Here is a 14769-nt window from a genome sequence, read left to right as displayed (position 1 = left end):
TTACTCCCAGCTTTCCAGTTGTTAATTCTACAATGTTAACTATCCTCTCATCTATAATGTGGGGACAATAAAGCAACCTATCTCATAGGTCTCTGCAATTGGTCAGCTTTGAAACATTGTTCAAATGGAAGAAACATCATTATGCCCAGCCTACAGTGGCCAACACTTCTGCTGTAAGACTTGGAGTCTTAGCATTCATGCCTCCTTCCCTTACCTGACCATTTTTTAAAATCAAGGTCATTCATTTCTGTCCCTAGAGCTTCATCCCATTTTGGAGGGACTGCTCCTCCCATTGATCAAGGTCACTTTGAATTCTTATCACTATCTTTCAAGGTCTTAACAAGCCCAATCAGTGCCTGTGTTCCATCATGCTTCCCTTTGATGGATGCCAGATAACAGTGACCCTGGAAATGACCCTTTCAGTGAAAATGCAGTACATTCAACCCATCACTGATCATCACTCTCCAGCTAGGGTCCTTGGGCCAACTGGTCTACTACCTAACACACTGGGTATAAAAAGCTATAGGGACATGACAAAAATCTCACTAAAGTTGATGTCAATTATAGTTTTACATTCTTTTCCTTTGTCTTCTTTCCTTCTCTTCATTTATTCAATAGCTTTTCATTCAACAAACATATATTAAGCACACAAAATATGGTTAGCACTGTCTAGACACCAACATGGATCCTATTATCTCATATAGCAGGTAACAGGGTTTCTCTGTTTAAAATATTTGATTCTAATAAATATATTAACTCCTAAGGTTGGTAAAATACATCATTCACATCTGGTATTGAAGATGATCTTCATAATTGCTTATAAGGAATTTATTAATATTTTTCTCCCCAATTCTATACAAAAAGCTTAGGTCTAAAGAGCCCAAGTAATTGGCTCAACATGATTCAATTAGTATTGAATTAAGGTCTTCTGATGTAGAGTTTATATCTTGTCCAAGTATTTACCTCCCATCAACCCCTCCCCATTTCTTCACACTCTGTCATTCATTCTGATACTATATTCCAAGGGCTTAGACTCTAATAGCAGTGGTAAAATGGCTAACAGTTACTGAGCATTTCATCACATGGCAGACACTGAATTAGGCATTTAAATGCACTATCTCATTTTATCCTCAGGAAAGACCTGGGAAGAGCATACTATACCATTCAATTTACAAGTGAAGAACTGAAGCTCAGCAATGTTAAATATCTTGTGCAAGGTCAAGTTTGCCTTGTTATTACAGGTGGAGTCCAAGTTCATTGTGAGAACCTGTGATATTCACAAACATTCTATAATGCCTTAGAGGTGTTTTACCTAGGGTTTTTCAAACTACAGGCTACAGCCCACTAGCAGATTGTAAGAGAAATTTAGTGAGCCATGACTAGCATTTAATAAAATGAAACAGAATACAGTAGGAAGGAAAGCCTCAGAGAGCATCACAGAAAGTATGGTTAAGAACTGAAACTTTTTTTAACTGGCTGTGAATGGGCTGGGTCATGATGTAAACTGTATTGCTTACTTTTGGGGGTAACCATACTGTCTTAACCCAGTGTGCTCCACTGACTGTAGCCACGCATCTAATCACTTTAAATAAAGGAAAAATCATCATTAGCCATAACAAAGGCACTAGGAAGTATATTAGTTAGGGTTCTCCAATACATACTTTACTTATATAAATAAAGAGAGTTCTTATAAAATATTGGCTCACACAACGATAGAGCCTGACAAGTCCCAAGATCCATATTTGGCAATCTGTGGACTTAGGGGAGTTGATGATTTAGTTCCAGTTTGAGTTCAAAGGCCTAAGAATCAGGGGAGCTGATGGTGTAGTCCCAATTTGAAGGTTGGAGGCTTGAGACACAGAAAGAGCTGATGTTTTAGTTTGAGTCCAAAGGCAAGAAAAAAGCCAATTTTCCAGTTCAGGGCAATTAGGCAGGAAGAATCCTCCCTTTTTAAAAAAGTTTATTTAATTTTAATTGTAGGATAATTACTTTACAATAATGTGTTGGTTTCTGCCATACATCAACATGAGTCAGCCATAGGTATACATATGTGCCTCTTGAACTTCCCTCCTACCTTCCACCCTATCCCATTCCTCTAGGTTGTCACAGAGCACAAGATTTGAGCTTCTTGCATCATAGAGCAAATTCCCACCAGCAATCTATTTTAAATATGGTAATACATATGATTCAATGTTACTCTCTCAATTTGTCCCACCCTCTCCTTCCCTGACTGTATCCACAAGTCTGTTCCTTATGTTTGTGTCTCCTTTATTGCCCTGCAAATAGGTTCATCAATACCCTCTTTCTAGATCCCATATGTATGCATAAAAATATACAATATTTGTTTTCTGACTTACTTCACTCTGTATAACAGGCTCTAGGTTCACCTACCTCATTAGAACTGACTCAAATGTGTTCCTTTTTATAGATGAGTAATATTCCACAGTATATATTTACCATAACTTCTTTATCCATTCATCTGTTGATGGACATCTAGGTTGCTTCCATTTCCTACCTATTGTAAATAGTGCTGTGATGAACACTGGGATACATGTGTCGTTTTCAATTATGGTTTCCTCAGGGTATATGCCCAATAATGGGATTGTTGGGTCATAAGGTAGTTTTATTTCTAGTTTTTTTTTTTTTTTAAGGAATCCATACTGTTTTCCATAGCAGCTGTATCAATTGACATTTCCAAAAACAGTACAAGAAGGTTCTCTTTTCCCACACCCCCTCCAGCATTTATTGTTTGTAGATATTTTGATGATGCCCATTCTGATCCTTGTGAGGTAATACCTCATTGCAGTTTTGATCTGCATTTATCTAATAATGAGTGATGTTAAGCATCTTTTCATGTGTTTATAGCCATCTGTATGTCTTCTTTGGAAAAATGCCTATTTTAGGTCTTCTACCCACTTTTTGACTGGGTTGTTTCTTTCTCTGGTATTGAGCTTCCTGAGCTGTTTGTATATTTTGGAGATTAATCCTTTGTCAGTTATTTCATCTACTATTATTTTCTCCCATTCTGAGGGTTGTATTTTCACCTAGTTTATAGTTTTCTTCACTGTGCAAAAGCTTTTAAGTTTAATTAGGTCCCATTTGTTTATTTTTGCTTTTATTTCCATTACTTTAGGAGATGGGTCAGAGGATCTTGCTGTGATTTATGTCAAGGAATGTTAGGCAGGAAGAATCCTCTCTCACTCAGGGAAGGGTCAGTCTTTTTGTCTATTCAGGACTTCCAATTGAATGAGGCCCACCCACTTTAGGAACAGCAATCTGCTTTACTCAAGCTACTGATTTAAATGTTGATCTCATTCCAAAATACCCTCACAGAAACACCCAGAATAATGTTTGACCAAATATCTGGACACCCTGTCCCAGTCAAATTGATGCATGCAATTAACCATCACAGGAAGGTAGTCAAAGGGGAAATCTAGAGGCAGATGTTAGTATTAACTGCCGAGACAGGTGTGTGAAGTCTCATGTAATGAAACAGCTTATGCAATTGAAAATGAAAAAACAAGCAATCACTGAGTTCTAACTCTGTGTCAGGCGGCATTCTGAGCGCTTACATGCATTTCATCCCATTTAAGCTACCTGGCAATGCTTTGAGCTGTATTTTATGGCTGTAGCCATTTTACAAGTGGTGAAAACAAGGTACTGAAAGATAAATGACACATCCAAGGTGACACCACAGGTTAGAAGCAAAGTGAACTTTGAAATGAGGATTTCTAATTCCTGGTTCAGTGCTTCTGTGATATCTTTGGACATTTATTTTGCTTATCTTCTTTTTTTAAAACTATTAAACCACTTGTGATAACTTTGAAAGTGGTTAAGTGAGGTTTTAAAAATACCCAAGGGAGTATTATCAGCTTTCCAGGTGGCACTAGTGGTAAAGAACCAGCCTGCCAACGCAGGAGGAGATGTAAGAAACACGGGTTCTATCCTTCAGTTGGGGAGATCCCCTGGAGGAGGGCATGGCAACCTACTCCAGTATTTTTGCCCGAAGAATCCCATGGACAGAGGATCCTGGTGGGCTCCAGTCCATGGGGTCACAGAAGACTTGAACACAACTGATGTGACTTAGCATGCATGCACGCAAAGTTGTATTATAGTCGATATTCACTCCTAAGGGCAGTATTAGGTCAGTTTGAACCTTGACTGGGAATTATAACAGAGAATGGTTAAGGGTTAAACTGACCAGCTACTGATGGTCTGTTCTGAAGTGTAGGTACATTCACAGAGCTAGGAACAAGCATGGTGCACCAGTACCCATGGCATGCAAAGAAGTGAACTTTAAAGACCTGTAGGCCATAAAATGTATCTAAGCCACCAATGGCAGGTAGTTTTAATAGCAAATGCTACTGGGACTGTTGAGTTGAGGACTGTGACACCAGATAAGGGCTCAGCCAGAAAGCACTGTGGTCAATCAGTGATGTCAGTCAGAGTTAGAGACTGACCCATGGTAGAGCTTCAATGTCTTTCTGGCTGGGGTGATTCGGTATCCAATCCCACCAATCCTGGACATCCTCCAGAGCTTTCTTTACACTCTGGAGAGTCAGGGCTGGATTCCTGAAGGGTCTGAGCAGAGACTGAGAGCCTCTGAGCTATGTATTTTCTGTTCCGTTACTAGAATGGGACAAAGGCAGCCCAGATGATTAAGCTGTATATGAGGAATAACGGGGGAAGATGGATGTGTAATCTAGCTTTCTCAAATTTTTCATACATTCCATCACATTTATATATTATTGCTATTTTTTTGCTTATAATTCCCTTTCAGGAAGGTTCTGAGCAGAGCATTTCCCCCTTAAGAGGCAGGAAAGAATCTCCGAGGAAAACTCTTCTCATAATCCAATCTCCATCCATTTAGCAATCTATCTATTCATCTAGTAAATATTCAGAGAGAACCCATGATTTCCAGAGATATGGGGTAAAACACACAGATCTCCATCCTGGAGAAATATGTAGTAAGTTGGGGGCTAAGAATAATACACTGCGATAAGTGCTTGAATAGAAATAAATTCAGTAGAAGTACAAAGGAGGGAGCAAACCACCCTTTCTTCCCCTCCCATCTTCTAGAGTCCAGAGACACTCAAACCTGATCTTTTGAAGTTAGTTGGAGTAGGAGCATGCCTGGTGGAGCATGTAGCTGGATCTTTCTAAGAGAAGAGAATTGCATGGGAGTGGCTGAAGCAGCAAGGGGTAAGAATGAGCAACAGGAGATGAGTGATTCACCCCAAGGCCAGACTCTTTGTGGAGGGCTTGTCTGAGGCCAGTGCATACATGAGAACAATCCAGTGTTTAGGTTATTCCAAGAGGAGTGATGATGTATCAGTAACCTGGAAATGTAGTCAGTGTTGGCCTCCAGGAAGCCACAGAGAGGATGACAAGTTACAGAACAGCAAGCTGCTGCTGCTGCTGCTGCTGCTGCTGCTGCTGCTGCTGCTAAGTCGCTTCAGTCGTGTCCGACTCTGTGCGACCCCATAGACGGCAGCCCACCAGGCTCCCCCGTCCCTGGGATTCTCCAGACAAGAATACTGGAGTGGGTTGCCATTTCCTTCTCCAGTGCATGAAAGGGAAAAGTGAAAGTGAAGTCGCTCAGTCATGTCCGACTCTTAGCGACCCCATGGACTGTAGCCTACCAGGCTCCTCTGTCCATGGGATTTTCCACAGCAAGCTGCTGGAGCCATGCAAAGGTGAACATTGAGACCGGAGGGTCCCTGCCCTGGACAAGGGAGCATGCACTCAGCCCTCCAGCCCACTCCTGGGTCTGTGTTGTACTGAGCTACTTGCTGGTCCCTTGACTTAATCACACTTTCTCCTTGGTGCTGTTCCTTCCACTTGGGACTCTGTTCCCCTCCCCTCCTTCAGTCTTCATTACCTGGCTAATGCTTACTCACCCTCAGTCTCTGCTCACACAGGATTTTTCCCCGGCTCTGGGTTGGGAGCCTGTCTTAGGTACTTCAATGTAACCAGGACATAGCTCTATGTATATCACATTATTATAACCACCTGCTTCCATAGTGCATCTTGTGAATGATGTGTCCCTGGAATTTTGCCCAGAGGCTGAGGCTGACTCACATTAGAGACTCAGTGTGTTTCTAGCAGGGCTGGTTCAGAATCTAAACCCATAGATTCTGGGCACCCTCTGCAGCTTCTCTTATACTCTGAAGAGTCAGAGGTGAATCCCTACAGAGATTGAGTGGGATTGAACAGTGAGGATGGTGAGCTGGGCAGGAACCTGACTGTGAAGGGTCTTGTACTCATGGCTAAGTAGTCTGGGTTGGCCCAAAAGGTCTTTCATTGTGTTTGCTAACCAACCAATCATCCTGAACAGAGAGGCACTAGATTCTAACAAGCTCCGGGCTTTATCCTCAGTTACCATGACAACCAGCCTTCACAGTGATGGATGGTATTGATTGACTGACAGACTCCCGGTGTCTTGGCTCTGTCCCCATCTGCCTTAAGTCATTTACATACACATGGAATTGAGACCCTTAGCACCATCCTCCTGAATTTATCCTGATTTTGACTTTCCACCTCTATCACTGAAAACAGCCTCAGCCTGAAAGGAAGGTGATGATGATGTCAAAATTACACCCAGGGCCACCCTTAGCTCCCTCTCCCCCAAGTGATGTGGCAAGGAGAAAATGGGCTTTGGACACAGATCTTGGTTCAATCCCTGATCTACTATTTACTTATTGTATCATTTTGGGCAAGTGGCTGAAACCATCTAATTCTTGAATTGCTCATCTCTAAAATGTGAAAAAGTGTACCTGCTGTGGAATGATCTGTGCATATTAAATGAGATAATGCCTGGAAAATTTTTGCCCAGCACATAATGTGGATGTTCCATCTTCTTCATTCATTCCGTCTCAGTTTATAGTACAGCTAACACCACAGAGAAGTTGATTAAGAAAACTGGTGTTCATAAACTCTTCAGCCTCCCTTAGTCTCTGATTTTTCCAATTCAGAATCAGGAACCAACAGCACAGCCTATGTGTGGTGTGGCATTTCTGGCAGCAGTGATAATAGTAATTCCTGACCATTTTGGCTACTTTCAAGCCAGGAACTATCTGAAGCACTGTACATGGCATGGATTAACTCATTTAACCCTTAGAGCAACCCTGTGAGACAGAAAGTGTTATAATCTCCATGCTATAGATAACTATGATATAGAGAGGTTCAGATAGTCAGTGTGCATGGACATTTCCAGCTCGATCAATCTCCATTTCAGTGCCTGGCCCTCAGCTATCCTCCAGCCTCTTGTCATGACCACAGTCATCTAGTGGGCCAGAGTTTCTGAGGGTAGCCACTCATCAGGCAAGGGAGTATAAGAGATCGCAGCCCCCAGATTAGCCATTGGAAGCATGGATTCCTTTTCTGAGCTGCTTTGTGGAATGAGGCAGGTCATGGAATGAAAGTCTTGGTGAGGCTACTGCTACTCATGCCCCATGATGAATGTTTCCTGCAGAGTAAGACTGCCTTGATGAGATGGAGGGGGCCCTGAGTTTGGATATAGCACACCTCACATCAAAGCCTGATTCTTGGGCTTATTAGTCATAGATCTTAAGGCAAGTTACATAACAACCACAGCAAAAAATAACAAAATTTGTTGAACACTTAATTGTACCAGACACTGCTTTTAGAGACTCATGTAAAGAACCCATTTTCATATGCATTTTCAAATGGGCAACATGAGGCACAGAGAGGTTCAGTAATTCACCCAAAGCCACACTCCCAGTGATGGGTAGAACTCTGTCTCCTAAGTTCACACGCTTAACCCCCACAGTTACTGCCTTTTCCAATCCTAGTTTGCCTGTAAAAAGAGCAAAGCCTCCTGGTCCCGTAAGATTGTTTTGAGGCTCTAATAAGATAATGCTGATGAAAGAGCTTTATAAAATACCAACTCAAACAGGAGATATTACAAAGATGCAATTTGTATCATCAATGAAAAGAAGACAGTGACTCTCAAAGAAACATTTTAGAGGTACTGTCTAGATAGGTTGGAATTAGCGCATCCCTGGGCACTACTGGGGCCTGTCACATGCTAAGTCTTGAAAACCCAAGAGATGACATTGTAAGTTTGCAGAATAGTTGGAAAAACAGATCAAGAAATTGACAATTACCATCGTGCGCTAAACACTATGCTATAGGGAGGCATGGAGATACCATGACAGACACATAGGGATGCCATGGGGACATAGATACAGGGCCTTTGGGAGTAAGGGAAAGCTTCCTCGAGCTGAATGGGAGGAACTCAGTGAAAGAAGTAAGGGGACTTTTACAGGGAACAGCACATGCCAGGGCACAGAGTTACTGGTACTCTTAATCTCAGGTAGTTGGGAAGAAGCATGCATTTTAATGGATACACAGAAGCACAGAAGGGGCAAGTAAGTTAGCCAACACTTCCTGGCTCATCCAGCCACACACTAAACAATCATCTTTTCCAATGTTACGGCATGAAATAGACTATACGATTCTTCCTTTCCTTTCTGAGGCTGTCTTTGGGAGCAACCAATGTAGCAAAGCAACACAGCACATAAATCACAGCCACCTGAGTGGCATTTGTTTGTTGCATAGAGATAAATAATGCATCATACCTGCTGTTTTCCACCCGATGCTTTTCATCTGAGGAATGACAGAGACTTGCTGCTTCTGGCACCTCAGAAGTCAGGCTGCCTTGTTCTGCCTCAGAGCCGTGTGGATGCAGCATCTCCACGGACGTTTGAGGAGAGCTCTCACACCTGTACACAGCCCAAACCAGGTGGAAAACAAGGATCAGACATGATGGCCAGAGACGCGTCTCCCGGGCTCCTGGGCTCCCTGGCGGGCACAACAGCTTCTCTGGGGACCAGACAAGAGTGTGGAGGACCCCAGGGGTCTCCCAGTACTTCCTGGACTGATCTGCATCTCCCTTTCTTCCACTCTTGAGTTTAGACCACGTTGGCCTCTCTGAGCAGAATCTTGCTGCCCGGGTCCCCAGGCCTTCTTGTGCCCTTCCTGTGCTCTCAACGTCCTCCTCACAATTTGGTTAATCCCTACTCATCCTTTCACACTTGCCTCTGGTACCCTTCCTTTTATATCTATGCATTTGTTGCCTTCTTTCGAAGTCCTCACCACACAGTACAAGAACTGTTGGCTTACCTGTCCATGTCTCCACACTTGGCTATAAGCACCCTGTGAACAAACACTCCCCTTAACCTTCCTTATTTCCCAGATGCCTGGCACATGATAACAAATTACTAAGGACATAATGAAGTTATCCCAAACGTTCCTCAAGTATTCTGGTATGTTCTTAAAGTTTCAGAATCTTGGCTTTAGAAGAGCTCTAAAAAGACCACTAGTCAACACTTCAAACCGTTCTACTCACAAGCACACAGCCAGCTTCTGCTTGGTACCCTCCAGATGTGGGGAGCTCACTGCCTCACGAAGCAATGATCTCCTTGGCCTCTGAGCGCTGCTGTGATTTACCTTATGTTGAGTCTCAACCTTTCTCTCTGTAGCATCTGCCCTTTTGGTCCTAGTTCTTGCCCTTGTAACCCCACCAACAAGCCATTAATTCGTTTTCCTTAAGACAACCCTCTGGGAAATTGAATCCAGTTCTCTAAGGGAGAAATCTCTCCTTCCTCGTTCTGATAAATATCCCACATCACCTTCAGTTTAGTTCAGTTCAGTCGTTCAGTTGTGTCCAACTCTTTGTGACCCCATGGACTGCAGCACACCAGGCTTCCCTGTCCATCACCAACTCCTGGAGTTTACCCAAACTCATGTCCATTGAGTCGGTGATGCTATCCAACCATTTCATCTTCTGTCGTCCCCTTCTCCTCCTGCCCTCAATCTTTCCCAGCATCAGAGTCTTTTCAAATGAGTCAGTTCTTCACATCAGGTGGCCAAAGTATTGGAGTTTCAGCTTCAACATCAGTCCTTCCAATGAACACCCAGGACTGATCTCCTTTAGGATGGACTGGTTGGATCTCCTTGCAGTCCAAGGGACTCTCAAGAGTTGGCTCCAACATCACAGTTCAAAAGCATCAATTCTCCTTTGCTCAGCTTTCTTTATAGTCCAACCCTCACATCCATACATGACCAGTGGAAAAACCATAGCCTTGACTAGACGGATCTTTGTTGGCAAAGTAATGTCTCTGCTTTTTAATATGCTGTCTAGGTTGGTCATAACTTTCCTTCCAAGGAGTAAGTGTCTTTTAATTTCATGGCTGCAGTCACCATCTGCAGTGATTTTGGAACCCCCCAAAAATAAAGTCAGCCACTGTTTCCACTGTTTCCCTATCTATTTGCCATGAAGTAATAGGACCAGATGCCATGATCTTAGTTTTCTGAATGTTGAGCTTTAAGCCAACTTTTTCACTCTCCTCTTTCACTTTCATCAAGAGGCTCCTTCGTTCTTCTTCACTTTCTGCCATAAGAGTGGTGCCATCTGCATATCTGAGGTTATTGATATTTTTCCCGGCAATCTTGAGGGAATTTAGTGAGATCTTTACCTGGGGGATAGAGTTTGGATAGACTCTTAAAGATTATGGGAGTTTGGCACTGGAGAAAGATGGAACACTTTCACCAAGAGGCTCTTTAGTTCTTTTTCACTTTCTGCCATAAGGGTGGTGTCATCTGCATATCTGAGGTTATTGATATTTCTCCCAGGAATCTTGATTCCAGCTTGTGCTTCATCCAGCCCAGTGTTTCTCATGATGTACTCTGCATATAAGTTAAATAAGCATGGTGATAATATACAGCCTTGACATACTCCTTTTCCTATTTGTAACCAGTCTGTTGTTCCATGTCCAGTTCTAACTGTTGCTTCCTGATCTGCATACAGATTTCTCAAGAGGCAGGTCAGGTGGTCTGGTATTCCCATCTCTTGAAGAATTTTCCACAGTTTATTGTGGTCCACACAGTCAAAGGCTTTGGCATAGTCAATAAAGCAGAAGTAGATGTTTTTCTGGAACTCTCTTGCTTTTTCAATGATCCAGCGGATGTTGGCAATTTGATCTCTGGTTCCTCTGCCTTTTCTAAAACCAGCTTGAACATCTGGAAGTTCACATCACCTTAAACATTCCCAAAAGGACCAGGCTTTGAATTTCTTCAACCTTATGCTTCTTCTTACCCAATCATTCCCCATTCATCTTCTTTTTTAATCTTATTGTGGTAAGAATACTTAACACGGGACTTACTCTTGTAACAAATGTTTTAGCATACAATACAGAATTCTTCACTCTAAGGACAGAGTGATACAACAGGAACTCCAGAACTCATTCATCTAGGGTAACTGAGAGTTTATGCCTCATCACTCTCTCCCTCTGCCCCTGGCAAACACAATTCTGTGCTCTGCTTCTGTGAGTTGGACCACTTTACATACTTCACATTAAGTAGAATCATTCAGTTCTGGTCTTTCTGTGACCAGCTTCTTAGCATAACATCCTCAGGGTTCAGCCATGGTGTTGCACAGGGCAGGATTTCCTTTATTTTCAAAGGCTGCATGGTGTCCAGTGAATGTCTCATTTTCTTATGTCCTTTGAAAAGCATGGCTCCCAGAACTTGGCTCCAGGTTCCGGGTTTCTCTAACCTGTGCAGAAGGAATGAGGTTACCCCTGCCTTTCCTCTATTGGTTATAATTTTCACTTGGCATCACTGCCCTACTGAGCTGGAAGTTATCTAAAACGCTTGGGCCTTTTCTCTGGCTCTCCTGCTAAGCTGACCCTATCCCTTACTGTGCTCATGCACTTGGTATTTTATCTCCAGGACAGGATCTTGTAACTTTCCAATCTGAATCTCATTTCTCGTGCTTGGTCTGTCTGTTCATCAGCCTTTTGAGGGCTTTTTGGATTCTGGTTCATTCTCTAGTTCCTTCTGCCTGGGTAGATAGAATGAGCCTGGCTGCTAGGTCCTTATTTAAGGCACTAACTAGGAGAGGGTGGAGGCCAGCTCGCTGTGACAGGTCACCAGAGGTCCTCTGTAGGACGAGGGTATTTAATATCTGATCCCAGATGCACTGCATAGGTTTCATCTGAGATACTTGTTTAAAATATCATTTGCTGATTACTCTGAAATACAGAATCAGAATCGAGAGAAGTGGGCACCTGGAACCTGCTTTTAACAAGCACTCCAGAAGATCTCACTATGTAGCCAGGTTCAGCAAACATCAACTCCAATTCACTGAGTTCAAAAGCCCAAAGCAAATGCCAGTTTGATCTGGTCCAGAGTTGACATCTAAGGAGTCAGGCTGCTGAGATGGGGTGGAGCCCTGGCAGAGCACCGCCTGGTCCTGTAGTCTGTCCACCCATGCCATCTCCCATCTAGGCAGGTGTTACTCAATCGCTCTGGACATATTTCTGCTCTTCCCCTCACCCCCTCCTCTGCTCTTTGCATCTGTCACTCTGGCTTTGTGTCTTAGGTTCTATTCCAGCTTCAAGTCCTGGATTTTGGCATCACATTTGACCTCCCCCAGCCCCTATCCCAGTTTACTGGTCTTGGTTTTCTACGGGTGCTCTGTAGACAGCTCTGACTTGGCAGTCCCAATTACTTCTGGCAAGAGACTCCTCTTCTAGCCCTGGTGAATCAAAATGAGCAACTCTCAGATCCAAGTGAGTCTTCACTGACTGTATGGCCCACACCTGCTAGCTTCTCAAGGCCAGGACCGTACTTGTTCAGATTGGCATCATATTTGTATCAGTTTTATCCTCACAGTGTCTACCTTGTCCAACATACAGTATGCCTGGGATGGTAATAGTAGATGCTTACTAAAATTTTCAGCAGAATTTATTCTGATGAAATAACTGGAATTAGTGAAAGTACCACTAATTCTTCTAAGCACGACAGACGAGTTTGAATGTCAGCTCCACTGTTCCTTTTAACTGTGTGGTCTTAGGCAAGATAATAAATCTTTATGAACCAAGCATGTCACCGCTACACGTGAGATGTGTCAGGTAGGTGACTAAGGATACTTTTAGCCCTCACTCTGTGTGGTTCTTAGGTCACAGACCTCCCCTTGCTGGCTGGTATCCTCCCTCAGGGTCCACAGGAGGCAATTCTTTGCAATCAAGCCTTACTGTAGGATTCGCTTCTCCCAGCAGCACCTGGCAAGCTGTCGGCAGACCCTTCATGAGCATAATCACTCCACAGGCATCCTCCAGCCCCCACTAACCAGCTCATCCTGTCACTTTAATCGGCAGCACTCCACCACTCACCTAAGTAATCACTCTGGCTTCTGCCCATGAATTCCTTTCATCCACTTTTGTTTATCACTGTTGAAGCAATTTTTAATCAAAACAATTAAATATGCTAAATCTTCCTCAATTAGTAGTGCATTAAAAATTAAAAGTACTTGAAATGGCAGAAGAAGCCGTTTGCTTGGTGCTGAGTGCTAGTGCTTAAAGGATCACTTCTCCCACAAAGTCTCAGCTCAGAGTTATTCAGAAACCACTGTGCACAGAAGCTCAGAGGGCCCCGGCCAGGAGGGGCCTGCGGAGGAGCAAGTCTAACTCCTTCTCTCCATAGACGGGAAACTGAGACCCCATGAGATTGGGGACCGTTTCTAAGTTCATACAGGGTGTCAGGGACTGGGATGTGTTTTGTTTCACTTTTTTAAAAAAATAAAATTTGTATATAAAGTATACAGTATGATTATATATATGTATATATATATAATGAAATGATTGCTACAGTCAAGCTAATTAGTATATATTCTCCTCACAGAGTCAGGTGTGTGTGTGTGTGTGTGTGTGTGTGTGTGTGTGTGTTGTGTGTGTGTGATAAGAGTACTTGCAATCTACTCCCTTTGCAAATTTCCAGTTTTCAATACAGTGTTATTAACTAGAGTCACCAGGCTGTACATTAGCTCTCTAGGTTTATTTCTCCAACACAACTGCAACCTTGTGCAGCATCTTCCCTTTTCCCAACCATCTCCTTGTCCTGGGAAACCACCATTCTACTCTCTGCTTCTATATATGTGACTCTGGTAGAGTTCATGTATAAGTACAATCATAAAGTTCTTTTTCTTTTTGTGTATGACTTATTTCATTTAGTATAATGTCCTCTAGTTTCATCCACATTGTCCCAAACGGCAGGATTTCTTTACATTTTAAGGTAGGATCTCTTTATATGGGATATATCTATAGGGTGTATATATATATATATATGTGTGTGTATATATATATATGTACTCTATATAGCCCATATATGGGCTATATAGAGTATATACATATGTATATAATTTTTAATATATAATAATTACATATATCATAATATATTATAATTATATATACTATTTAATATATAATTATGTATCATGAATTTATATGTAAGCATATAACTTATAATTTATATAATTATAATTATTATATATAAGTTATAATTATTATATATAACTATTTAATCATTATTAATTATATATATAATATGTATGTAATTATTCTATATATAGTAATTTCTTTGTCCATTCATCTAAGTGACTGGGATTTGAATTCATGATTCCTGACTTCTAAGGTTCTTTCCATCAGAAGCTGTTACCAAACAACTCTTGGCATTCATTTTCATTCATCAATCATTCATCCTAAGAGTATTTACTGAGATCCTCCTGCATAGCAGACTGACAGAGTGGTAAATAAGATGTCAGTGCTTGACCTCATAGAGTTTAGTTTCATGGGAATGCCAGCAAGTAAACTTGCTGCCCAAAACTCCCTTGAAAATATTGAATCTAATTTTTAGCTTAACTGAATTACAATCTAAATGATTTTTCCTTTGTGGTTGCCAGGA

General features: G+C 42.1%; 2 protein-coding genes across 2 annotated transcripts in view; one reads left to right on the top strand and one right to left on the bottom strand.

Moving 5' to 3' along the window:
- C8B (complement C8 beta chain) overlaps positions 1-14769 on the bottom strand; it is a 186219-nt gene that overhangs the window by 87913 nt on the left and 83537 nt on the right. The window contains exon 19 of the transcript XR_014052798.1: positions 8604-8747. The gene's annotated coding sequence lies outside the window, so the exon portion shown is untranslated. The remainder of the gene's footprint in view (positions 1-8603; positions 8748-14769) is intronic.
- Positions 1-14769, top strand: part of C8A (complement C8 alpha chain) — a 69336-nt gene that overhangs the window by 43360 nt on the left and 11207 nt on the right. The window lies entirely within an intron of this gene.

The sequence above is a fragment of the Giraffa tippelskirchi genome, chromosome 5 (genome assembly GCF_054371585.1).
Source record: "Giraffa tippelskirchi isolate mGirTip1 chromosome 5, T2T-mGirTip1v1.2.pri, whole genome shotgun sequence".
Taxonomy (NCBI): Eukaryota; Metazoa; Chordata; class Mammalia; order Artiodactyla; family Giraffidae; genus Giraffa; species Giraffa tippelskirchi.
This window is presented reverse-complemented; position numbering and strand designations above follow the sequence as displayed.